At 48.5% G+C, this 24,466-nt stretch overlaps 1 protein-coding gene across 1 annotated transcript in view; it reads right to left on the reverse strand.

The window, feature by feature from the left end:
* SAE1 (SUMO1 activating enzyme subunit 1) overlaps positions 1-24,466 on the reverse strand; it is a 382,599-nt gene that overhangs the window by 342,070 nt on the left and 16,063 nt on the right. The window lies entirely within an intron of this gene.

Genomic DNA, 24,466 nt, shown 5'->3' on the forward strand with positions numbered 1-24,466 from the left:
CCGTGTTCCTACCCATTTACTCTACCGGACCGGGCTGCTCTGGATGCACTGAAGTTTCGGTAATAATACCCGGCTGGACGAGTAAGTTGGGCGGGTCTTCCGGGACTTCCGGAAAGTAATGCACGTAGGGCTAGAACGCTAACTCTGCCTCACAAGCGCCATGTTCGGCTGGCCCCGGGTGAAAATAGGCACACAAATTGAGATTACACAATTAGGGGATACCGGGTTACAAAATCTGCTTAAGTTCCTAAGCACATATATAATTTTTTTTTTTATAAAAACCCCCTCCCCCCCCTCCGCATCAGCCTCTACCCGCCACCCCGAAGCCCTGAGAGTCGACAGTCTTGAACAACATGGAATCAAACCTCCCCAGTGCCCCCTGCCGATTCCAGAGGGATAAGCTGAAGAATTTGCAAATATTTAGGGCACATAACTTCCCGCACCTCCTTGGACAGAAGCCACAAAAAGGCCCCCCCCCCAAAGCTTCATATAGTCCAAAGCCCTCCCATCAATTCTGAGTGATAAACGCTCCATCGCCAGCAGATGCCAGAGCCTCCGGATCCAGTCCCTCGGTCCAGCACAGCCGGAGAGCCCCATTGCGCCAACAGGACTTGCCGCGCGGCGAGCAATGCCAGCTGCCTACCCCTGTATCGTGCGCAGGGGAAAGCACTTAGGATGAGGGAGACCTAACAGCGTGTGCACAGGTTCCCGCAGCAGCTTCATCTGAAACACCTCATCAAAGTCGTCCAAGATCGCCGCCCAATACCGCACCAATTTCAGGCATCGCCACAGCAAGTGGACGAGAGTGCCAGATTGCCCACACCCCCGCCAACAAAGACCGGATTTAGCTGGGTCCCAAGACTGAATGCGCACCGGAGTATAGTACCAGTATGCCGCCTACTTATAGGCAGATTCTGCCCCTGCCGTGTCGGACGCCGTATGGTGGACGCGGTAGAAAACTTGCTCCAACTCCTTGCTTGTTAACAGACGCCCCAGCTCAGTCTCCCAGCGAACCTGCGCCTTCGACCTCTGCTGCGCAGGACGCGCCATTATCATCGCATACAGTTCCGAAATGAGCTTCCGATCATCCTTCTTGTAAACCAACCAACGCTCAAAAGTGGTTAAGAGATGGGACATCAATGCGAAGTTAGGGGGGGGAGGGTCACCCAATGTGCGAGCTGTGCGTAATGATAGGCATCAGTGGACGGCAGGTCAAACTAGTCTTTACGCAGTTGGGCGAAAGGGGTAACTCCATCCAGCTCCACCAGGGAACCCACTCTCTTACAGCCTTTCTCACGCCAGCACTGAAAAACCAGAGACGCACATCCCGGCGGAAAGTCGGGATTGTCTACGATAGGCGTCATAGGGGAGGGGAACGTAGTCCACCCCTGGGAGCTCACAAACTGGTCCCACACCTTGAGCGTCAGAGAAGTCACCGGGGATGAATAGAGACCCCATGCCCTGTGCTTCCACGGAAGCCAAAGCTCATGCCAGATATTACAACCCGCAACTGTCTGATCCATAAAGAGCCAATGTTTATTAAAGGAAGGCCGGTTCCACTCCGTGATATATCGGAGGCAAGAGGCCTGATAATACACCCTCAAAAGCAGAAAACCCAGTCCTCCGGCAGCCTTTGGCATAGTAACGAGCGACAAAGCGAGCCTTGGCCTCTTATGTGCCATAAAAACTTATTAAGCAGATCTTGCAACTTGCGGATGGTACCCGGAGGCGGCTGCGCAGGGAGCATCTGAAACAGGTAAAGGACCCTCGGCAACACCGTCATCTTTAACGCCGCGAGCCGCCCATACCAGGCCAGACCAAGGCGAGACCAATCAGCTAGCGATTTAGTGGTTTGCTCCAGCAAAATGTTATAATTAAGGTGGGCCGTTTTGACAACCGACGAGGCCAAGCGAATCCCCAGATAGGAGACATCAGAGTGCACCTACTGGAAGGCGAAGTCCCGCAGCAAATCACCGACTTCCTCTGCAGGGATAGAAAGGTTAAGCACCAGCGATTTTGAAAAATTGACTTTAAATCCAGCAACCGATCCAAAGTCGTGGAGTTCTCACATCAAGTACCGCAAAGAAGTGCGTGGATGGGTAAGAGAGAGAATAACATCGTCTGCGTAGAGACTAATTTTATGTATGTCGGCGCCGAACTTAAGGCCCTCGACATCTGGATTTGAACGTATGCGTTGAGCAAAAGGCTCCATGTATAGCGCGAATAACAGTGGAGACAGGGGGCACCCATGCCTCGTCCCTCTAGTGATGGGAAAGAGGGAAGACCGGCACCCGTTCACCCTCACCGACGCCTTAGGGGCGACAGAGACAGTGCACCCAGCGAAGGAAGTGTTGCTTGAAGCCAAAAGCACGCAGGACCTTGAACATATAATCCCAGTCCACCCGATCGAAGGCCTTCTCGGCGTCAATGGAAAGGAGACAGGCTTGGGTCCGAGACCGCTGGACCAGGTCAATAAGATGGAGAAGACGCTTGGTGTTGTTCCCTCCCTGACGCGTAGGAATAAACCCTGATTGATCTGGATCTATGATGCCATCCATCAGCGAACTGAGACGAGCCGCCAGAATGCCCGCGAACAATTTGGCGTCAATATTTAAGAGGGAGATTGGCCTATACGAGCCACAGTCCCTCGGATCCTTCCCAAGTTTAAGGCTAACTGTAATCGCAGCTTCCACCATAGTGGGGGTCACCTCCCCCGTCTCCAGAAAAGAGTTAAAAAGACGCGTTAAAAGCGGAGCCAGCTCAGCAAAGAATGCTTTAAAAAACAGAGCGGTGAAAGGGGAGCTATCGCCGATATGACTTCCTCAATACGGATGGCAGACTCCAACGCATCAGCAGAGGTCGCGGACAGCGGTGTGATACGGCAGCAGGCAAGGTAGGCCTCTCGTTCTGCTGGACCGATCGCCTCCCTGGTATATAAGCGCTGATAAAACTGTCGGGAAGAATCCACAATAAGGGTGTCTGTAGTCTGTTCCACCGCCCGAGCGTCCCGAATGGACTGGATCGCTGCGCGCTCGCTCGGAGCCTATGAACTAATAAACGCCCCCCTTTATCCCCGCTAAGGTAAAATTTATGCCGCAGACGCAACAGTGCATATTCGGCCCTGTCCAGATCCAGGTGTTTCAGCATGCGCCGCTTTGCTTCAAGGTCTCTCCACACCCTGGGCGCTCCGGTGCCCTTATGGATGGACTCCAGGGCCCCCACCTCACGGTCCAGCTCCGGACACTCTTATCCCTACGTAGTCGCGCAAACGCAGTCACCAGCGCAATGAACTCCACTTGGACCACCAGCTTGAGGGCCTCCCAAACCGCCGCCACAGACGTAGTGCCCTGATCGTTAACCGCCAAATAGGCAATGATCGAGTCGCGAATACGAGTGACCGTGGAGTCAGAACTGAGCAAAGAGTCGCGCAGGCGCCATCCAGCCGAAGAGGAACGGACCGCAGGAGAGTTGAGTTGCAAAAATGAGGGCATGGTCGAGCGGGGAGCGATAACCGCATCCGTCAGGCATGGCAAAAGTGAGGTAGAGGCAAAGAAATGATCCAGGCGGGCATAAGTTTTATGCGCTGCTGAGTAGAAAGTATAATCACGATCGGTAAGGTGCTGTATGCGCCAGACGTCATGCAGACCGCCATCACTCAACCACCGTTTGCCCCCCGGCGAGAGAGACCCCGCCTGGTGTGACCGCTGCCCTGACCTATCCAGACCCGCATCCATCACCACATTCAGGTCCCCCCCCCACTAATTCCAGGAAATCAGGCGAGGCCAACACCTCAGAAAGGGCCATCTTTAGGAAAGACTCCTGATGTTCATTCGGGGCATATATTAAACCAACAGTGAAGCACATGTCCCCCCCAGCGAAGCGCCAGGAGTCTCCCCTTCAACTCAGCAACCTGAGCGAGAATCTTACAATGAGCACGCACACTAAATAGAACTGCCACCCCCTGCATCTTAGCCGCGCCGGAAGACCACACTTGCAGAGGGAACCGCCGATCCCTCATCCGCTTAATATCTTTAGAGAGTAGATGAGTCTCCTGCAATAAACACACATCACCCCCGCACCCTCCAGGAGGGATAGAATAGCTGAGCGTTTAACTGGGTTATTTAAGCCCCGAACATTCAGACTCACCACTTTAAGACTTCTACCCATGGAAGACAAAGGAGGTGCAGACAGATATCTAGCGCAAGAACCCAGAGCAAGGAGGCAGACTTATCGACAAGAGTTCGGGGACAGACAACTCCCCACCCCAAAGAGGACTGATGCGGAGCCCAAACACATTCCCAAAAACAACCCTTGCCCCCCACCCCCTCCCCTCACCCCTGACCCCATAAGCAAAAGACAACCCAAACAGAGAAGACACTGCAAAACACAGAACCCAAAGGCCCCGAAAAGGGACAACAGTCTGTCATGTAGAACAAACGATGTGGGGAACGTGGAATCCAGGAAGACGACACCTCGGCACAAAGGGCACCAGCCATCCAACCCCCACAGGGCAGTTGACGACAAGCACCCCCCGCCAAGAACCTCCCCCCTCCGTCGCCGCAGGAAAAAGTCCACATGATGCTAGCTATAGAAGGTTCGTGGATCGCCGCTGCTATCCGTCACCTGCGCCACTGAAGTAACCGCCGCCTCCTGCTCCAGAAGACTAGTGGACTCGTCGGGTTCTGAGGGCCGGGGAGAGCGCCCACACGCTGCCAGCCATCCGAGCGTCTACGCCGCTGCGAGGGCGCGCCAGCTAACCCTGCCGGGGAGGAGGGCCGCTCCAATCCCAGAGCCTCATAAGCTGCAGTCAATGAACGGAGCTGATGGAGTTTGCCCTGGTGTTTAAAAATAAGACGAAATGGATGACCCCACGAGTAAGGAATGTTATTCTCACGCAGGTGAGTAGTGATGGGCTTGAACTCCCTGCGTTTCACCAGAGTAGAGGTAGCTAAGTCCTGGAAGAGGGCCGGCTGGTGACTGCGGAACTGTACCGGGGTAATATCACAGGCCTTGTGCAGAATCCGCTACCTTAAGCTGAAAATCATGCACGCAAACCAATATGTCCGGAGGGGGAGCCCTCGGGCCCCTCGGCAAGCCAACTCGGTGCACGCGGTCCATCTGAATGTCCCGCTCCGTCTCCTCCCCGAGAATCTGCCGGAAAAGCTGAAGCACAGTCTCGGAGGACATCCCCCTCACCCTTCCACGGCACCACACGGATTCTGATGTTATTCCGTCTGGACCGGTTTTCGAGGTCCTCGACGTGGGCCAAGGTTTTGCTCCCTGAGACGGAGGACATCCTGCTGAAGCCGATGCATATCGTCTTCACGCCCCAAGTCATGCTCTTCCACAGTGGCGACGCGGTCCTCGAAAGCGTCCACGTCGCGCCGCACTTCGCGAACATCAGAAGAGAGCTGGGACCGGAGTTCCAGAATGTCCTCTTTAATGGCAGAGAAGAGGTCGAGCATAAATGCCTTAGTAGCCGGCTGGTCACTGTCCTCAGATAATTGCTGGGGGGAGCCAACTGGGAGGAGGACTGCCCCCCGGACCGCTGCAGAGCGTCTTTCAGGGTCTTATCCCGCCGAGCTTTAGTGGAGGACATGACGGCTACCCGGGTTCTCCACCAAGCAACTAAAGCAGCACGACCCCCGGAGCCGAAGGATCAGGCCGTGCACCAACACCGCCCAAGCTCGATTCCAGAACACCGGCGAGTCACCAGCCCCTTCGCCGACCGCCTATGCGCGGCCAGAGCACCACCACACTCAGGCAGCCAGTGCCCCCCAACCATGAGGCAGCACGCGGCACACCAGCTACGGCAGCAGAGGGCCTCCAACCTCCGGGCCCAGCAGGCCTCCCCACCGGCCCTCTACCGAAGAACACTGGTCAAGGAGCGCCGCCCGCCGGCCTGCGGGCCGAGAAGTGGGCCCAGGAGCCAAAGCCACTGGCCCTTCGTGCCCCCAACCAGACCCTCCGTCACTCAGATGAGGACCGGGAACATTCAAGCGATCTCAGCGCTCCACCACACAAGGACGTCGCCAACACCTGAGCCACGTGGAGCACCGTCTCAGCAATCGGCCATAGGGGCCCCAGCCAGGTCCCCGGCGCACCCCAGCCTCTCTGATCCCACCGTCCGCCGAAATGCGGACCGAGCAGACCTCACCACTGGCCCCCCATTGAGGCGCACTGAGCCGAGAGCACTGCCCGCCGGACTGCGGCCCGAAAGTCAGGTCCAGGGCCAACGTCACCGGCCCCCAAGAAATGGTAGGGAAGTCGCAAGCAGCCCCCACGCTCCGCCAGCCAACTTCACTACTAGCTCACGGGCCACGTGGAGCACCGCTGCCAGAGGCCGGCCACAGGACCCCAGCCAGGCCCCCGCGCACCCCAGCAGCACATGTCCCCCCGTCTGCCGAAATGCAGACCGAGCAGCGCCCCCTAGCGGCCAGCACTCACCGGGGGCGTAGTGAATCGATGTTCAAGAAGGGCGCGAAGCCCCGCCGGGAAGAACTGAGTCCGGGTAACCAGCAGGAGGGCCCTCCAGTAGAGCCGCGCTCCACCCCGCAGCAGGACCGCTTCGCGTCACGCGTCACCTCCAGCCGTCATGGGGGGTCCCACTCTAGGTCTCACCGCCGACATCCCCAGGTCGAGTGCCGGAATCCGATGGGCCGCCGGGTCGCAGCAATGCCGGGACCGGAGTGCCCCACCGAATCCACCACGCAGCAGCCCCGGGTCAAGAAGTGGAGCCAGAAGGCATCAGGGCCTGCCAGTCACATCGCCGCCAGCCGCAGGCCCATGATAGCGGCAGCCGCCGCACCAGCACTTCTAGGCCTCAAATGGCAGCCACCGCAGCTCAGACCCAGCGCTCCTCAAGCCGCCGCCGGTACACCTGTCCCCACCAGGGACGATTCCCGCACGCGCTGTCGCTACCTTCCACACAGCGCCAGGGGGCCCGGATGATCCGATCTCCCCTCCAAGTCGCCCATCACAGTTACCGCGTCTCCACAGCGGGGCCGCCGGGACACAGAGGGGCCGGGCAGGCCCGCACACGGTGGTACCACCGCCCCCCGAAATGGGGGTCACCAGGATCAGCAGGCAAGTGGGCCACACGTGGGGGGATGCAGAACAGGAGTGGATGGGCATCAGGGGGCGAGATATGACATGCGATGATCGGTGGCGCCGGATAGGCCGAGAAACACGTCTCACTCGGCCGCCATCTTAGCCACACCCCCCGTTTAATGTTTTTAATAGACCCAGATCACAGTTGATGCATGTCACAGCTCACATGTGTTCAGCACGCGTGTAAAGCACCATGAATGTCTAATGGTGCAACCAACACATCGCTTAGTCTTTGATATGATATTATAATATTGTCATATTGTTTTTATTTGCAGGTCTTGGTATAGATTAACCGGTACCACATTTTTTAGGGTGCTGTACGTGTGGTCGATTTTATACTTCACTGAGGTCTTGACCACCACCAAAAAGTGTAGGTAGTTCTCAGTCTGGTCCTGAGGAATTGCCATCAATAGATAACAGGCAAGAAACATGTTGACCATTTTCACTAGCACATATTCTCACATACCTTAGAGTGAGAGTGTGTGTTTGTTCTGGTTTAATCAGGGTAGTGACCACAACGCATTAAAATTGTTCTGAGTGGATCACTAATCCACGTTTTATTCTCACATCACCACCACCTACACTATATACATATCCACTAGGGTCCTTACACGCAATACATCCAACGGCATTGGGAATAAAGATCTCCACCAAGAAGGCCCCATCACGGGTGCCTGATCGGGTATTGCAGCGCCGACCCGATATGGAGCAGATCCGATGATGAAGCAAAACACCTGCTTGTTGGGTGTGCGAGGGTCTTTTTCCGAAAGGAGGAAATACTTCTCCTGCACGCCTTATTATCCACACCCTATTTACCCTTTGAGCTCTTACCATTACCTGCACCATACATTAGGAACCACATACTACTTCTGTTTTTAACCTGGGATTAATGCCAGCTTCCCCACTTTACCAAATTGTGTGATCCAAGGCAATTGCTTCATTTCACTTTCCCTCCTTTTTCTTTTATTATCACATATAAGAAGACCTCGTAATACAAGACTTCAGGTTGTGTGCTGCACAAAACCTTCTCCTATGTTTGATTTAATAAACAATATTGTTGTTCATGTATAATAGGAGGCCATCCTAAGAGTGCACATAACTGACTTAGCTCTTAGTTCACTATTGGCATTGTCGTCAGTGTGGGGGAAGAATGTATGTTTCTGAATTCATATTTGAAAACTATCACTTAAAAAATACTCCTCAATGGACTGATATACTATAGTGAAATGGTTCTCCATGTGATGAAATATACTTTTTGAACTTTTGAAGAAGTCATCATATTTTTACACTTTTGCTGCAGGATGGCTTTGAAAATGAAGGTGTTCATAAAGTTAAGAGGTGCAAGACAACCTAGTTACTTCGTTTATTTAACCTATAAATGCTTACCTGGTAATTTAACTTTGTTTTAATGTTAATACTGATTCGAGTGAACAGCAGCCCAGTGCTGTTGTTAATCAGGGGGGCGCACGTAACGGTCAGGAGGGCAGCATGCGCCCCGGGCCGTACTTTGAGTATCGCAGGTCAGGAGGATGTGGCTTTGTTAAATATCTATTAGGCCCACGAATAGGTATTTAAGATAGCCACAACCTCTTGACGAATGTGTGACTACAGAGGGTATCGCCCCCATCAAAACAATGAGGACTTGATTCTACTTACTAAGTCATGAAACCATTGTTCTTGTATAAACGATACGTATGAATGGGTCCATATAGTATATAGATAGGTGTCTTTTTCTTTTTAACCTGTACCAGTTTGAGCATTAATACAAGCTTTAAAACATGTTGCCACCATTGTGAATTTATCAGTCATAAGCACATATGACAAATCCCTTCTTTGTTTTTTGAATTTGGCTAATTTTAATAGTTCGGATCCCTTCAGTATATCCAGGAGGCTATAATAAAGAACTCCCTCAAAAAAATAAACAAGCATTGTGTTACACCTGGCATCCTTGGTGTGGTTTTCCCTTGTCTTTTTGCCTCTCCCTCCTGTATTTTTACTGTGCGCTGAATTTCGTTTTTGTAGGCCTAGATGCTTTCGGCACTTTGCCACTGATGACCAGTGCCAAACTGCAAGTGCTCCCTCTGTAAATTGTGAATATGACTTTGTGTTTCCATGATTGGCTTATTGACTTACTACTAAGTCCCTAGTACAATGCATTATGTGCGCCCAGGGCCTGTAAGTCAATTGCTGCTAGTGGGCCTACAGCACTGATTGTGCCACCAACACAAGCAGCCTTTAAAAAAATTTATAAAAGTTTCAGACCTGCCACTAGTGTCTGCACGCAGTTTTTACTGCCACGTTGACCTGGCAAGTGCACCCACTTGCCAGGCCCCAACCTTCCCTTTTCGAACATGTAAGACACCCCTAAGGTAGGCCCAAGGTACCCCTGTGGGCTGGGTGCAGTGTATGTGAAGGGTAGGACATATATTGATGTGTGTGATATGTCCTGATAGTGAAATACAGTGCATTTAATTTTTCACCTATCTGTCCCATAGGATAGAATGCGAGCTTATTTATAACATCTTATAAGTAAAACTTTCCATTTGGACAAGTTAGAAAGTTATAGTTTAGTATGCCTGAACTCAGAACACAAAAATGCATCTTTTAGTAAAGATGATTTTTAGGTCTCGGCTGCGAAGGCTGCGCTTGCGCAGTCTCGCTCCGAGATTTAATGACTTTGAGAAGAGGGGCTTGCACCCGCCCCTCTTCTCTCCTGGCCTCTTAAATGCTGGCCAGCCACTGGAGAAGAGGTCCAGTCACTCCGTTGAAGCCCCGTCCTTTTCGGATCGGGGGGCGTGTTTTTTGCGAGAAGTCTCAGGGAGGAGACAACAGCAAAACACGCCCCCAAATCCGAAAAGGACGTGGCGTTTCTCCGAGGCATTTTCTGCTGTGCCTCGGAGAAAGGCGGTGGTGTCCCGGCGTTGCTCCCTCACCTGATCTCCTTCGTACTCCCACGCTGGCTCCTGCGTGGTGTCTCCGGTCTTGCTGTTTAGGCCCAGCTCGCCCGGCAGCCTATTGCCTTCCTCCGCCATCCTTACCGGAAGTAGATCTCGCCCACCACCGGATCCTAAGGCACCGGAAAACAGACAGCACAGACTGAGATGGTGGCCCTTTTCTGAAAACATAGACACCTCCCCGTGATTCCTCCTGGTTACAAACGACGCCCACATGCGGGGTTGCACACTGAGGAGAGTGCGCGAGTTCCCGCGAGAACTGGCTGCCTCGCGAGAACTCAGTCGTTTCCCAATCGAGGTTCAGCAACCGAAAGTACGAAGCGTCCGAAGTACCAGTGGAAAGAGACGGAGATACCGAGCCAACTGACGACGGCTGCTAACACGCTAAAAGCAAATCCTGACAGGAATAAATCTCGTTTCCATGGCCATAGAAACAAAAGGACAGTTTTTGTGTCACGCAGTCCTTTCAATGTAACGGGGCCTACCATCTTGGGATAGTGACGTGTTTCTTAATGACTCTCCCATCAATTACAGCATCTTGAATTACAAGTTGGAAGTGCTCCAAACATATGGCATTCTACCAGGCCAAACGAACATTTTTTGTATTTATATTCTTTAAAAATTGTGAAATGATTAACACTCGTGAGGATGATCAAAGTTAGACATGGAGTGTTTAAAAATTATTTGCGACATGCCTCTCAGATTCACACTCGTTTCTCGTCAAAGTGCTTTTGATTGCCCGGCCTCTCTGGACGAGGCTTACAAGATGGCTGTCGTTCTTGCTATAATGTGCCCGTTTTTTGGGGCAGGTACAGGCAAAGTTCACATTGAGTTTTCTACGCGCATGTTCATCTGCATCTTTGCATGTCGCGTCGCGTAGCCATATTAAGGATGGGCAAAACGACCCTATACGAGTGGACTATTGAGTTGTTTTGTTTGGTCTCGGCATTGGTTAAGTTAGAGCTATTGGCATTGCTCATGACAATGCCGTTTCTTTACATGTTTTAAAAACAAAAACAAAAATAATGTCATGAGCAATGCCAATAGCTCTAACTTTACCAATGCCGAGACCATTGCATTGTAAATGCTTGTTATGTTGTGTGTTTGAAAATACCACTTTTAGAAAGTCGGTATGTTCTTGCTTAGCCATCCTGTGTGCCTCTGCTGGTTTGTGGATAAACTGTCTAGCTTTGGAGTGACATGGGCTGAGGATGTGCATTCACTGTAGACAGCCACTGGGGGGGTTGAGGTGTCTCCTGCCTTTCCTGGATGAATCAGGGCTGAGCTGAATAGACATGGGCTGCATTAAGAGTAGATGAAGGAGATTGGTGGCTGGAAAAGAGAAGCAACTAATGAAATGTGACGCATCCGCACCCGTTTCCAACGCATCGCCGCAGTGCAGGGAGAATTCCACACACCGCCATCGTGTTGCTGAAGAAACCACGCAGTGCCTGCCCGCGGCTGGAGAAATCGCCGCAGGCAGAGTCTCATGCACCAATCTCCAAAGTCCGAGATCACCACACCGACTCAGACGCAGGCCCTGCTGTGCGATTGCAAGAACCGAAGAATCGTGGGACCACTGCTGGAGAGATCAACTCAGCGCAGCTGCCACCGCATCGAGAACTGACGCAGCCCCGAATCCCCACGCATCGCACTGCGCCAAGTCTACATCAATGCTGGGCCGCAGTAAAAAACAGACGCATCACATCCTCGCACAGTAAGAAACCGACGCATCACCTCCTTTTCAGTAAAGGAACCGGCGCATCACCTCCCCTTTGGGGCAGTAAGGAACCGATGCATCACCTCCCCTGGAGTAAGAAACCGAAGCATCGCCTTCCCTGGGCATAAGGAACCAACGCATCACCTTCCCTGCGGCTGTTTTTGTTTATGATTTTGAGGTATCCAAGGTACTTTGTGTAGAAAGTGTTGCATCTATAGTTTGCTATGGACAGAACTGTGTTTACCTTCTAAAAGCCATAGCCCGATTACTGTATTGTGTATTTTTGTTGTTTTGGTCTTGTTTGGTTTAGATAAAGATTACTTCTTTTTCCTAAACTGGCGTGGTGTCCATTTGTAGGGTTTACACTGTATTACTGTATGTGTGCACAAATGCTTTACACACTGCCTCTGAGATAAGCCTGTCTGCTCTTTCCAAGCTACCAATGGGGTGAGCAGGTGTGATTTTAGAAGTGTTTCCCCCTTACCCTGACTAGGAAGAAGGGTCCCTACTTGGACAAAGGAGCAAACCATTCCCAACTAGAGACCCCCATTTCTAACACATTGGCAAAGCCAATAGGTCTCAGCAATGACGGAGTTACTGGCCTTGTCAATGTGACTGTCTTTTAGCAATGTTGTCTAGTAGTATATCTGTTCAGCGTGGCTGAAAGTCACTAAAAGCCAAGAATCAAAGGATGTTGAGGCAGAGTCTTTTCATCCCCCATGTTGAGTTTATTGTCATAGCTCCTCATAAAACAAAAAAGCGCTAAAACATGGCCTGTGCTAGACGCATCATAGTGCCTTTTTCAATGTCTCTCAGCCATGCTGAACAGCAGATGTGCTGCTAGACAACGTGCCAAAAAGTCATTCACATTGACAAGGCCAATAGCTCAAGCATTGCCAAGATCTATTGGCATTCCCAATGCGTGTTCGGTGTTGGCAGGGTCTTGCTGAACAAATGTGGAAGTTACAGTAAGAAACAGTTGAGGAGCTTTGAAGTACGCAAGGATGAGTTGAGGAGCTTTGGAGTGAAGCAAGGATGTGGCGTAATGGGCAGAGCTGCCGACAGGGGCACTGGGGAACCAGGTTTGAATCTCGGGGTCGGCTAAACAGTTTGTGATTCTGGGCAAATCACTTCCCCTTCCCCCTATGTGTGAAAATGAATGCGTCATTGTGTAATGTAACTGATGAGCACTTAAAGCGCTCCAATACCATTGGCTGGTGTTAGCACTATGGCAATATGGAGGACGGAACAGGCGCCCCAATACCATTGGATCATGCAAAAATAATAAACAAGTGCTGTTCATGTTTCAACAACTTTTAAAGTTTATGTACACGCACATGCATTTTAGTGATACGTGTGTATGTGTACATGGGAGACTAAGGCAAGACAGAGGACGGAATGAGCATTCCAATACCATCCAATCGTAAAAAAAAAAGCTGCAGTGACAAGGGAGGTAGAAGGGGGACGGGTCAAGCAGGGTAGCAGGAGGAGAAGGCGAGATGGGCAAGCAACGACGGGAGGAGGGAGGAAGCAACAATAAAGGGGTACAAAAATGAATACCTTAATTGAAGCAGGATCAGCGAAAAAAAATGAATGGGTCATTGTAGAATGTAAATGATGAGCACTTAAAGCACTCCAATACCATTGCCTCGTGTTCACACTATGGCAAGACAGAGGACGGAGTGAGTGCTCCAATACCATCGGATCATGCAAAAAATCTAAATAAACAAGTGCTGTTCGTGTTTTAACAACTTTTCAAGAATTGCATTTGTTTATGTACATGTGCATGCATTTTATTGGTATGTATTTATGTGTACCAGGGAGATGGCCTGAAAACACAAATACTCCCATACAGTGCTTGAAAATAAAGAAAAATAGCTGCGCAAATCGGGAGCAGTGTAAGGAGACATGTACTTGATCCATGATCTATGGGAGGGTCAAACACAAGAGGAGGGCATGAAGCCTGAATGCAATGACAAATGGCTTAAAAGAAAATGAGAGCAAAGCTGAAGTTTGCCAATGGTAGCAGATGAGTGACCTGCAAGACCACAGATAGAACACAACATGTCTCTTTTAGACAGCACATGCACTGTCTAGCAGAGACCTAAAAATAACAGATTTGGCACAGGCGAAACCTACTGACTATGCCAATGCTTGTACTGCTAAGAAACGGGGAGATTAAGTGATTTCTCCATAATCACAAAATGTAGAACTGAGGCTGAGGCTAGGGAGAGTATATGGTGTCCTTTCTGGAAAGGATGTGGCAAATGAGCCAGAGCTGCCGACTATGGAGCTGGTAAACCAGGTTCAAGTTTCGGCGTCGGCTTAACATCCTTGATTTTGGGCATATCACTTAACCTCGCCGTGCCTACATAAATGAATGTGCCCTTGGTTAAAGTAACTGGTGCTAATGTAAAGTACTCCAATACCTCGGTGGGGTTAGAGCTATATAAAACTTCACCAAAAAAAGTAACTGGTGCTAATGTAAAGCACTCCAATACCTTTAGGTGGTGTGGGCGCTACTTAAAATTGCACAAAAAATATGCAAAAAAACAGAGTCGAAGAGGAGGGGATCTGTGCAATGGAGTTCAGCAGGGGCAAGTAGCGACAGGCGGGAGATGGACAGGCAACCAACAGCAAATGTGGGCAGCCACAGGGAGATTAAGTGATTTGCCCACAACCACAAAATGTGGAACTGGGGCAGAGGCTAGGGAGAGGATGTGGCGTATGGGCCAGAGCTGCCGACTACAGAGCTCGGAAACCTCAGCATCGGCTTAACATCCTTGATTCTGGGCAAAGAAAATGTATACGTCCTTGTGTAAAGTAACTGGTGCTAATGTAAAACACTCCACTACCTTTGGGTGGTGCTGGCACTATATAAAATTGCACAAAAAAACACACAAAGAATCACAATGTTAGGCTGGTTTACAGTAGTGAACATGAGGAAATGCATCGAATCAGCAACCACATTTAAAGGACTACTTTTGCCATGGACATTGAGGGGCAGGCATACCTTGATGACATCAAGACTCAACCTGGCTGCTTTGAAGATATTTCAATTTAAGCAACATTGGCAGACTGAAACACTTCACCGGTGAATGTGGAAAAAGTAAGAAAGTGCTCCAACCGGAGAAATGTAAAGAAAGAGTCCCACCCTTTGAAATGAGAAGCAGCATCATGAGACACGAACAGTCCAATTATTTCACACAGGAGAAACGTGGCTATGCAATTACAGCAGAAGACACAGGTACTTTAGAAGCTCTGACATGCCCCGTGATAAGGCATGCCAGATTCACATGAGGTCTGATTTTCCAGCTATAGACACCATTGTCGAACGACCACATATGGTATTAAAAAAAAAACGCACACACACAATAAACAGAAACTACACGTGTGCCAAGTAATAGCAGGCGTGCACACATGCTCCAATCAGTATGTCAGCTATACAATGACAGGACAGTAAATGGCAGAACATCACCACTCAGTAGAACAAAAACAAACAAGCATTGGCATAGCCAATAGGTCTCACCTTTGGGACCTTATAAGTGTTTAGCCATGCAACAGCTGATATTGTTGCACCAAGGATATTGTGCTGGATAACTAAACACTTATAAGGTCCCAAAGGTGAGACCTAGTGGCATAGCCAATGCTTGTTTATTTTGAGAGGAAGACAACCGACACTTCAAGCAAAATGCAATACTTTTAATTGGAGAGTACCAGCACTTCTCAGAAACAAGCAGGACTGGTACAGAGTACCTGCACTTCTATTTTTCCATTTCAAGCACTGCCCAGTACACCAAACAGCCAGTAACCCGGCCAACACAACTGCATCGCTCATGCAATGTGGGAAATGCCACAAAACACTGAAAGAGAAATGCCAAGCATTTGGGCAGAAGTGCAATGATCTGGTAAACCGAATCATTTCATGTGACGGAAATGCGCCAGTGCACAGCAGAGGAGGCCACCGAATACGAGGACAGGGGAGTAACACAAGTCCCGCAGGGGGTGGGGGAACCAGTCAGGCCTCTCCGTCCCCACTACTACTGAGAGGCGCCATTCCCTCATTTGGCAGACTCAGGGGCCCCTCTTCCCATTCTGCATGAGAGGGCACCATTTTACGCCACAGCACTGCACGATGTCATTCTTAGACTGAGCTTGGAACGAGCAGCACAGCTTCAGGGTTATTTGCAGAGAACTTTCGAATATTCACTGCAGCATTGGCTGCACCCGCAGTACTACTTACGCTAGATTGTGGTGAAGACTGCAATGCTCTAGCGACAGGGTACACAAAGAGAAGCCTGCATGAATGTCAGAAGAAGAAGTGCAGTGAAAATAAGGACCAACATAATTCAGGGATTACAGCAGAATGATAGTGTGGGCGTTATCAAAGAGGTGACCCGAATCTCTTTACGGTTGTCTTCAGAGTATGTTTAATGAAGGTCAGGTCTGCAGCCTCACGGATACCCAAAATAAGCAAATTACCTTTTTGGACGCCAAGGCACACCAGCCCCAGCAGCAGAAAGTGCAGACGTGGTTAATACTATAGTGGTAGTGGATTGTAGTTGAAGAATAATATTAAAACAACAGGGTGCCTCTCAATTTGTCATGGCTCACTGCAGCATATTGCATGCTGGGATTTGTAGGCCCACGCTTATAATACTTACAGGTTCCTTGAATGTGGATAAAAGTCCCTCTTATGACATGCACAAAGTTAAGAGACATGCACATGCGTGTCTTAGGGATTCATGAAACTCAGAGAGAGATCAGTGAGTGACTGGTTGAGGCCGGTGTTTCTGTGCGTCTAATACATACCTCTATTTCCGGTACAGGCCAGCGCGAGAGATAGGCCTGTAGAGCTGAATACTGTGTGAGTAAGGAGTGTGGTGTACGTGTTGTAATCTCTCTTCCTCGTTTCAAGGGGGTCTTGCGAGTGCCTGCCTCAAATTAACCGCTGACCACCATCTGTTTCCAATTAAGGCGACCGCGAGACGCGGGCACGATAATTAGAAACAGATGGCGCTGCTGCTCGCTCCCAAACACCCTAGGCCAGGGAACTGAGAAGGAGGGACATGCACCAGCCTTGGACCAATTGTGTGCTGTCTTTCTTAGAAAGACGCATGCAAAGGCCAATTGCGGGTGATAAAAAAAAAAAAAGAACACGCACGAGCATGTGTTTAGAGTTTAAAAGTCCTTACTAAAAGCCTCGCAGAGCAGCGCATGTGTGCTGGCTCAAGCGAGACCTGAAAAGACTACAATGGGGGTTTTAAGCAGTATGGGGTCGGGGTGATTTGTGGATGGGGCAAGCATCGGGAGGTGCAAGGGAGCTAGCAGAGACGGGAGGGAGGAGGTGGGGAAAACAGAAAGGTGCAATGAAGCAAAAAGAAGAGACGGGGAGGGGGTTATCTGTGGACGGGGCAAGCACGGTAGGTGTGAGGGAGAAAGCAACGACAGGCGGGAGAAGGTGGGGGCAACGAAAAGCAGCAACAATGGGAAAAGTAGTGACGGGGAAGGGGGTGATCTGTGGACGGGGCAAACACTGGGAGGTGCGAGAGAGCAAGCAGAGGCGGGAGGGAGGAGGTGGGGGAAAACAAAGCAGCAACTAAAAAAACAAGCATTGGCATAGACAATAGGTCTCGCTTTTGGGACCTTATAAGTATTTAGTTATGCAACTGTTGCATGGCTAAACACTTATAAGGTCCCAAAGGCGAGACCTATTGGCTATGCCAATGCTGGTTTTCTTGCCGGTGCCGCGATTATAGCAAAAGTAAAGAAATAGATGTTTGTTTCTATTTCTTTACCTTTGCTATAATCGCGGCACCGGCGCTTTACTTTTAATGTTAAAAGTAAAGCACCGGTGCCGCGATTAGCAAGCTAAAAATGCTACCGCCGGCCACAGCTTGCAGTGCATGTGCGCGAGTGGTGCGCGCGCAGCAGTAATCACGCCATATGGCGCCTCTGCTGAAGCACGCGCCCGCGCAAAAGCACTGCAAGCTGTAGACGTCGGTAGCATTTTTTAAAGCCCTTACTAAAGTCTCTCCGAGCAGCGCATGCGCGCTGACTCAGCAAGACCTAAAAAAGACTTGGCAATGCACTGATATAATCTGAGGTAGTAAGAATACACTTTTTGAATTTTGAAGAGACTTGATCCAATGTGTGCACGATTGCTGCAAGATGTATTCAAAATGAAGCTGTTCCTACATTTAAATGGCGAATGACACCTGTGACTTACTTTCATTAATGTCAGTTAACCTGTAAATAAATGCTTGCCTGATTACTTAATACCTTTCTGAATGTTAGTGGAGACTCAAGTAAACAGCAGCCCAGTGCTGCTGTTGACCAGGGGGGGAACATCAAGGCCAAGGGGGCCGTACTTTGAGTATTACTGCCTTAGAGAATCAGCACGTTTCTGTCTAGATTCTGAGGTTCAAAGCATGAACAGCACAGGGCCTGAAGAGCCAGGTTGTCTTAAGAATGAGTCTAGTACTGGCAAAAAGACATGGATTGGTGCATGTTGCAGCAGAAGACCGTATACACGGCACGGGGTGCCCCAGAAAGTGGGGGGGAGGTGTGGTCGCTTTGGAACGCCTACAGAGGTGACATATGTGAGCCTCCGCAGGCCCGCCTATCCGGCCTGGAGATCACGGACAGAATCTAGCCTACCTTCAGAACTACTGTACATACGTCTAGTCCTACACTGTTGCTTTATGTCGCCGGTGCTGCGGCAACTCTGCTATCTTGGTGAAACAAATTTTCTTATGTGACCTTGTTATGTTCTTGTAAACAATAAAAAGAGTTAAAAAAAAAAAGTCTAGTATGGTAGAATGTACTGAATGTAGTCCAAGTAAGTATTGTCAAAGTAAAGAGTCTGAACAAAACATCAGACTGCATAGTTGTTAATTTTTTTTAGGGGTGGTGGGGGGGTACTATTGTAAAGGGGGGTACTGTGAACTGAAATAATGTTACTGTTTGATTTATAAAAATCGTCACAAATTACACATTGTATGCGTAGAAATTCATCAGCGAAAAAAATATATATGTCAAAGTGCCATGTGAAAACATTCCACAATCCGATTAAAACCAATACATATAGAATTCCTCATGATTGAAAATAAAGCTGCCTTTATCATAGCCCACAGAAAACCATACAGGTTCCTTCAAGGTGCCAGGTGCTTGTAAGTACTATATACGTAGGAATTCATCAATTAAAAAATACGTCAAAGTGCCATGTGGTCCAATACAATGTATGACTTAATTTTAAATCACTTTTGCTGGAGTCCTGGTGACTGAGACACCCCCCGGACGTCATATTCATTAGGCAGTCCTGACCGCCCCAATCCCCTGAAATTTCCTCCGGACACCGCATACATTAGGTTGTCCTGGCCGCCCCTCCCCCTCCCTCGGATCCTCCCCGCTCTAGTCCATCATGATCATGGATTCCTCGTGACCAACAACTTTCTGTTTCAAGCCCCTAGTCGTTGTATCTGAAACGAATACCAATTCATTAATTGTTGACACTTGATCAGCCATTTCGCCTTTACGGCCACGAGTTCATTCTCACCGACCCAGACCTGCTGACTTTCATTGCTCCACTGGATCCAGCGCCCCGCCCCTTGTCACCCAGTCCCAGAATTACTCTGGACCCTTTCTCTCCACCGTTCCTTAACCTTGAACCTTCATCCATTTAGCACTGTGATGAATAATTCAACCCTGACCTGACGATGATCCCAAATTAATCAGGATCGAAACGCCGTCGACCTTTTCAGCTTAACTGATGGCTTTATGGTTCCTCAAATTGATGTAAAAATAATTCTGTAATGTCGAAAATTGAATTCAGAACCTTGTAATTATCATTCCACTATTCACTTTCACTTCACGTTGCGCCGTCCCTTGCTGATCTCACCTTGTCACTTGCGTCGCCGTCTTCGTGTCACATACACTTTAAGCACCAAGTACAAGTCCGGGTTGTCTTTATGATATATTAATTGTATGTACAGTGCTGCTATTACTGCTTCATTTTTTGGACCTTTCAAATTTATACATGTTTTTATGTAGGCAATTTTTTCCTAACCAAATACAGTATTTTTCTTAAATCATTCTCTTCTTGAGTCTTCCTTATCTCCTTTGTAATGTTTTTTACATGCAAATTATTTGTCTTGGTCGAATGATACCAGTTGAGAGTTGTTGTTGTTTCTTTCTTAATTTTAAAAAAGCTATGACCCAAGAAAAATATCTTTTCTGAAAAGTGCCAAATGCATTATCCTGAAAAAGTACCTCAACCCGACCAAACATGAAAGAAAAGTATAGAAAGATGTGTAAAACTTATTACAGGAAGAAAAGAAAATATTCTTTCACTGTAGTTGAAACTTGCATAAGAACTGATCAGCAGGGTTATGGCTCCTATTATCTGACCATGGAAGTACTGTGGTATTATCATTCTATATGCATTATTAGTCACTGTACTGTGTTTGTATTAGTATCTTTGATACATTCCAATAAGAACATGGTGGGTGCTCAAGAACATCTGGCCAATCTGGTAGTCAGTTGCTGGATGCCTGTGAGCTGGCCTGTTTCTCTGGGTCCTTGTACTGGACTAAAGCTTGTTATTTAATTTTTTTTTTTTAAAAGATAGCATTTCCAGTGTGATTTTCGAATTTATTAAAATGATCTATGCAACAGAGAGTTACTGGAGATAAGGGGCTGGTACACGGACTCAGGTCATAGCTAGTTAGGAAAGTTGGTCACTAGCCAATCGAAAGTCAATGCAACGAGCAAGCGGGTCTTTGGAGAAAGGAGGGGGTGAAAAAGGATGCTGTGAAAATAAATGGTCAGTGAAGCGTCGTGTCACGCCTCACATCTTTCAAAGCTCCTACTTATGCCTGTAACCCTTGCTCTTTGCCCCGGATATGCCCTCACCTGAGACTTCGCCTCTGCTGCGCGGTTCTTCTTCGCGGGCGACATAGTGATAACAAACACTAGGAAGGATTGTGTGACGTCACGTGCAATAGACACCAGAAGCCTCACCGGAACGTCGTATCTACATGACGTCACGGGGTAAAACATCCATATACACGAGCACGTTGAATGGAGATGCACCTTCAGCGACTAGAACGCTCATATGGTCTGTCTTGCGGTCATGTTGGATGTAGCCAAACGTTCAAAGTGGAAGTCGTCGTCGTATGCCTCTCTTTACTGCCTCAAGGGACTTGGGTGGGACGAAATAGCATCCATCCGTGACTATCTGTCCCACAGAACCTAAGCACCCACAGTGGTGACAATTACAGTCTATTACAGCTGTTATTTTACAGTGAAAAACACATTTTAACCAACTTGTGAAGAAAAATAATATTTTAAGCACGGGCCATACGCTTACCGAAGGGAAAGAGTATCAATCAAAGTGCACACTTTAAAACATGACATTTTGCTAAGAAAGCAATAGGTAAGTACGTTTAGTGTAGCAGATTCAAAGTATTACAATTTCAGAAATAGAAAAAATTGTAGAGATGGTTAAGCCAACAAATTAACAAAGAATGCCGAGCCAGAGCAGAGCCAAGGGTCTGCCTTGGCTCTAAGAAACATGCACGAGCCGAGCCATGAACGTATTTAGCATCTAAACCATGCAACGAACTATAAACAAATATGAACACTTCATTCAAAAAAGTTTATTTCTTTAACAAGCACCTTGATACGTCAGATTATATCACTGCATTGAGAAGCGTTTTAAAAGTAATAGTTTTTATGTATGAAACATTCATGCTTTGACGATAAAACTATTAGTGAGCTAACCGGCAAATAAATTGTCATGTTTTGTACAGCACACGTCCTGAAATCACGTATTTGAAGGATCTCTTATATGTGATAATGAAGAACTAGTCGTGAAAACACTTCATAATGTCTTCTCGGGGAGAAAGACACTGACAATCTCTCATCGCGATCGCGATTCCTGTGAAAGTGATCGCGATGACGCACGCTAGGGATGCGCGTGCAGCACCGGCGGGAGGGGTATGGTGCTGAAGGCTGGCGCAGGAAAGGCAGATGGCTGGCCGAGGTGGGAGGGGGGAATGCGGGGAGCAGCTGTGCGCGTGCACGCCATAGTGCACTGTAGCTTGTCGCCAGCACTTTCTAAACCCACCTACTAAATGTCTCGCCAGACCAGCGCATGCGCTGGGTCAGGTGAGACCTAAAAAGCAATGACGGGGACCAGTTTAGGAGTAACACCACTCATCAGCCAGGCTAGCTTGAATTAAGTTTGATATGAGGGTTGAAGAGGGGTTGGGGCTTTGGATTCATAGGCATATCTCTTTGGTGGTAGCTTGCAGGATATTTTAAGGTTTACAGATTGGTCTGGAGATTCAGTGTTTAAGTGCTTTTATTTTAAACCGGAGGGGAGTGCTGTGGAGTATGTCACTCGGGGGTTTCAACTTGTACAATTTTAAACTCCATGCCTTGCCATAAAATGCAGACCTTTCACAGCTGGCTGGCCGGCCATAAAATCTGGATTTTCTGAAAACCCTGCTGTGGAAAATATACATTCTACAATTGAGACAGAAATTTTGCAAACTGTGTTGGTTGCTTGAAGTAGTGTCAGAAGGACTCATGTGTTTGCTGAGGGCGATGCAGCTGAAGGAATGCAGTGCTCCAGGATGAGGTCGAAAGACCAAGGATTCTTTTTAATAGTTTAAACTACTGAATGTTAAGTTTGTGATTTACCTATATGTACTGAGTATAAACAACTGCATCCCTTCTGTGCCGGAGTAACAAACCACATAAATGGAAGAAAAGTCTCCCACACTTAATGATCACTTCTACATCAAATAAATCCCCTTGAAGAACTATGTAGCTTCACAGAGTCCTAAGGATTAGAGGGAAAGTATACACAACACTAAACAAGTATACCCATTCTGCCCTGCTCACCCTCCCCAGAAACGTATTCCAAACATGTCCCAACCCAAACACTTCCCCACAAGTCCACAAAGCCAGGTCCAACCTAGTCTGGAGTCAAAACAGTCTAAAAGCACTCACTTTGTCCAACCATCAAACTGACAGAGTACTCAGGGACATTACAGGTACCTTTGCTATCATCTCCTGCCTGACGCCCAGCAACAACTTCTTCCTCACAAATGTAGCAGAGTGAAAATCAGGTAAGCTGGCTCCCTATCAACACCTCTGCTTTCCAGACCCGCTCCCGAAGAATCTTCTCTTTCTGCTTCACTGAAGTCATAAGTCAGCAGTACGAGGCATACTTCATTTAGGTCCCACTTTTGGCAGCCAGTCTAAATGTTTTTTTCACTCCTTTGGTCTCCGCAGTCTGTAAGGGCAACAAATCAGCCACTGTTGTACTCAATGTATTCTAAATTGCTGCGGAGGTGGATATAACCAGGACACCCAACGCTGATGGAACTCTCTCCGTAGGTTGTCCTGTAGCTTTAGTTTGTCATTAAGCCTCATCAAGGCTTCCTCCTCATTCCCATTCAAGAAATGGAAGTTCTGTTGAGAGCCTCTAGACTATCGCCTAACCCCTGCTGTCTCCAGTAATCGTTCCTCAGATGAAACGATACATGTGCAACTTTCCAACGACCCGGCAACACTCTTTACTATAGTCATCAGTAGGGATTTTGTAACTCAAATCTATATTTAAGGTATTTATAGAGCACTGGAGGGTCAGCTGCCACTCCCTACCCCACCTCCAGTTTGCTAAACCTTTTCTGGACTCCTTTCTGTGCCACACTTCATAATGCAAAAATGTCTTACTCCTCTGTTTTACCCTCATGATGAAGCTCAATCTTTTACAAGCACAAAACATAACTTGCAGCTCTTAGGCCGAGTTGTTTACTGAGAGTTCTCTCCCAATATCTAGTTCTGTAGGGCACAAGGTGCTTAGTGCAGAACACAGCCAACCCCCTCCCCCCCAGCAAAATTTAGCAACTGGATTGATAGCTCCTATTATCATCTGAGAAGGTGCCCACTAGCTGACAAGGAAGTACAGTGCTCTCACAGCTCAGTCCTCAGCTGCCCACAATCACCTTTGGTGCCACCAGGACAAGCTGAGTTTATGTTTGCACTCAATGTCTGTGCGGCTCTTCGACCTAGGAATCCACCAAGTGTTCTGCCTCCGGCAATACCCAAATCAGACATCTCTCAATAAAGGCAATGGACATAAATGTTGTGCCACCACCAGACCGCTCGGTTACATGCAAAACGTACCTCTCCTTTCTATTTTATTAAAAAATATTTTTTATTGATTTTCAAACAACCATCGTCATGAGCAGGAAAACAATATCAAATGGGCAATTGACAGCATAATATATCTCAAATCGCTTCTCTCTGTGAACCCCGCCCACATCCCTCCCTCCGCCACCGGTGTGCCTCCGTAGCATGGTCTATAAACAATTAGGGTGCATCAGAATTTAGTACAATAGCAATATTGAACAGCAGTAATGCAGTACAAGGCATACATACATGTTCATTAGAGATCACCATCCATCCCACTGACCGTTCCCTGGATCATTCTCCTTGTGCCACAGTGCCAGTTGGGTCCCTCTGGTCTTCCAAGTCCGATCCCTCCTCCGAACTTGTTTCTGGAGCCTGCAGTGTTGCAACTAAAGCCTCCCATGCCCTTGCCGCCTCTTGCGCTTTGTCATTATTAGTGAGTGCGGCCTGTTGTAATCTAAGTGTACCTTCACTC

Source organism: Triturus cristatus, chromosome 9 (assembly GCF_964204655.1).
Source record: "Triturus cristatus chromosome 9, aTriCri1.1, whole genome shotgun sequence".
Taxonomy (NCBI): Eukaryota; Metazoa; Chordata; class Amphibia; order Caudata; family Salamandridae; genus Triturus; species Triturus cristatus.